Genomic DNA, 3436 nt, shown 5'->3' on the forward strand with positions numbered 1-3436 from the left:
CTTGCGGGAAACAAGACTTCGGCTTTATTGTTCCTTGCATGCAATAAACTCATCTGTTTTACTTCATCTCAGGATCAAGAACCTTATTTCTTCTGTTACAACACAGCACTGGGGTCCTAGGTTCAATTCCTGCCATCCTGTGTGTGAGGGGTTTACATGTTCTCTCTGGGTTAGATGGTTTTTCTCCATATGTGTGATATGACTCCCTCTCGCACTCCAAAACATACTGGTAAGTTAATTGGTTTATGGGAAAACTGGCCCTGGCGTGTGTGTGTTTGTGTCTGTCTGTCCTGTGATGGACTGGCGCTATGTCCAGGGTGTATTCTGCCTTGTGTCCTTTGCTTACTGGGATAGGCTCCAAATCCTCTGTACTGGATAAAGAGATTAGAAATGGATGGAAGTAAAGGCACTGTGTGGATGGAACTATACACAGTGTTAGAAACCCACGATGAAATGGCAGCATCTCACTGAGAATAAAATATTTTATAGTGCTGGCTTAAGGAAACCTTTCCACCTTTCCACCTCTCTTGCACATCAGTATCCATACCTAGTTATTTAAACAAATTGCCTCTAATTATAAACATCTTAATATGCTGGCTCTGTGGATCCGCATCAGCTATGTTTGCCCATTCCTTCAATTCATGTGCATCCAACACACAGTTCAATGCCAGCAACTACACATAATCTAAAATACAATCCTTATTTCAGTATCTATGTAAACATATAGTCTGTTAACTTCATCATCTTCATCAAAAGTATGCCTAACCCCATTAGGAAGTGTTCTTGTTATAAGTGTATTCCTCAGCTTTCCCCAAATTATCTTCTTCTTGCCAACATCTCTAGTCTTTTATCCTGCAATAACTCAGCCAACACTTAAATCTCCAAAAGCTGCTTGTGTTAATTTCTTTAAATCACAAATATCATGTGTAAATACTGGGCATGTAATACTCTGCATTGTGGAATAATAGTTTATTTTAAAGGGAACTAGAGAAATCAAGAAAGGCTTTTTTTCTAGAATTAATAAATGCACATCCTGTTCACTGGGGAAATTAAATCCACACTGAGCAATCTTCAATATGTTCAGAATATGACGGCAAGAATCCTATCAGGGATGCATTACACCTGTTTTCAAGTCCTTGCACTGGTTACCTATCAGATTTCGAGTCAACTTCAAAATCCTTATCCTCCTTATATACTGTCCTACAACTGTTATTATTGATCACCGAATTATTGTACTTGACATGACTTCATTCAGCCTTTCCTGAACGTCTATGACAGGCAGAGAGAGTGCTGTTTCTGGTGCGATCTTTTGCAGCTGACATTTCACTGTTTTAAACGAACAAGAAATTAGATTGCTCATAAATCAGTTATTCTATATAAACACAGCGTAATTGCCCTCCGAAAATCCTCTTTTTCTTGTTCGTTTTAGAGACCTCGATCGAAACTGATTTTAGATGTCAGAAAGGATTTATTTTCTCTGTATTTCCTACATTGCTTTGTCGAGATTTTAACTTTATATCTAACTTTATATCTAGGCTCAGATTTCAACTATAAATCGTACAGTAATTAATAGCAGTAAATACTGATGTTTTGCGCCCTCTTACCACAAAAATATATGTTTTGTAGCTAGGATTAACTTTATTTCGTACGCGTAGCTACTCCGATTCAGACACCGAACAGTTAAAGATGGCGGCAAATCAGACACCCAGAGGGGGGAGGGGGGGGGCGTCTTCTCGCCTCCATAACTAAAATGCCAAATAGGAGTGGCTTAAGCGACATACACAGTCGTGTAACTGACAGATTGAGGTAGCCTATCGTGTAAATTTCGCTTTGTTGCTGATAGGTTAAGCTTTCGAAACTCTGCCCCAAAGTCATGTGACTGATTTTTCGCCCTGTTTCGTTGGTTAAACGCAATGATCACAAGCACCACCATGGTAACTGGGATGTGTAGTTTTTAATTCCGTTTGAATTATAACTGTACGTACTGTCTTCATATTTGGCCAGGGCTTTAAAGAGAAGGCGCGCCAAAAAATTTCGGTGCCGTCGTCTCCGCTTTAAAGGTACCCCCGTGCTGGAAGAATTTGACCTCGGAACGTTTGCCCAGCGTAGTTATAGTGGACATAAAAACAAGAGTTCGCTGGCATTATATCCTAGAAGACACAGACCGGCACCAGACCGGTAAATGCTTGATGAACTAGGGATTGGACAGTTTCCAAGTGCTTGTACAATCGATGGAAATGTTCAAATAAATGTGCAAAAGAAATAAACAAAATAATCATTTATTTCTTTATCATATTAGCTAGCTAATATCCTCTCTTTGCTAGTTAGTGGCTGTGTTTCTGCGTTGGGTAGCAACGGGTGACTGTTCTCAGGCGGAAGATGTAAACAGCTTAATTTTCGTGTTAAATAATTTTTAAAAATTAAAATTCATTCTATACAGCAATCAAATATTTGGGTACCGTTTCATACAACTTTCATGCTTAAAATGTTTAGGGAGAAATGGAAGACTGGTGTGTATTTTTTCTTTAAACTATCAAGACCAGCCATACACAGTACAGTTTATGTACATACAGTAATGTTTATGTTCCTAAATTAATATCGTTTATGACCTTCAGATGCGTTATGCTCCTCTTCTTTTTATGCTCAGCTACTAAAATTTCCCTTTAGTGGTAAAATTCCATATAAATATTCAAAACTAAGCGGATTGAAATGTTCACAGTAAAGACATTAGTAAAGGTGCACAGTAAAGGCACCACGAGTGCCCCTGTCGGTCATTTTGACCAGCCAATCACTTACCGCGGTGCCCTACGGTGCCCTGCGGGTTGGTTACTGTACTACGGGTTTTTACCGCTCATTTTGAATGGCTGCATCTGTAGGTTGTCTCTCGCAGTGTTCAGGAATTGTATTCCGAAACTGAGTCAGATCAAAAGTTGTAAGAAAAGCACCTATGGTGTCGGTTCTAACAGCTTTATTGATTCGATGTTAAAGGCCGGAAATGGGGCACAAGACACGCGACCGCAAAAAGCGTCGCCATCTGCTTCCAGCTGCAAAATGCCGTTTGCGGACGCTGAAGCATTTGAACTTGAACTTTATTGCCATATGTAACCGGTACTGGTACAATGGAATTCTTACTTACAGAAGGTCTCTCGATTGTAAAACAAGTGTAAAAAACAAGACAAAGTGCAAACAGTGCATCAAGACAATGTACAAACAATAGACAATGTGCAAGTAAACATGTAGACATTTCTTTCCAAGGCAGCGGGTACAAGCGATCTCGCGTTTTAAAACCACCAGGAAAAGAAGAAAAGCACTTTTCCGTGCTTGCGCCAGCACACAACGATGTGAGGAGGACACTGTAGTCGGCAGGATTCGAACCTGCGCGGGGAGACCCCAATGGATTTCTAGTCCATCGCCTTAACCACTCGGCCACAACTAC

The 3436-nt window shown here is 40.2% G+C and overlaps 1 non-coding gene across 1 annotated transcript; it reads right to left on the minus strand.

Moving 5' to 3' along the window:
- Positions 1-3354: 3354 nt before the first annotated feature.
- On the minus strand, positions 3355-3436 carry trnas-aga (transfer RNA serine (anticodon AGA)). Its single transcript has one exon. It is a non-coding gene; the product is annotated as a tRNA-Ser (tRNA).

This window comes from Atractosteus spatula, assembly GCF_055471065.1.
Source record: "Atractosteus spatula isolate fAtrSpa1 chromosome 16 unlocalized genomic scaffold, fAtrSpa1.hap1 SUPER_16_unloc_2, whole genome shotgun sequence".
Taxonomy (NCBI): Eukaryota; Metazoa; Chordata; class Actinopteri; order Semionotiformes; family Lepisosteidae; genus Atractosteus; species Atractosteus spatula.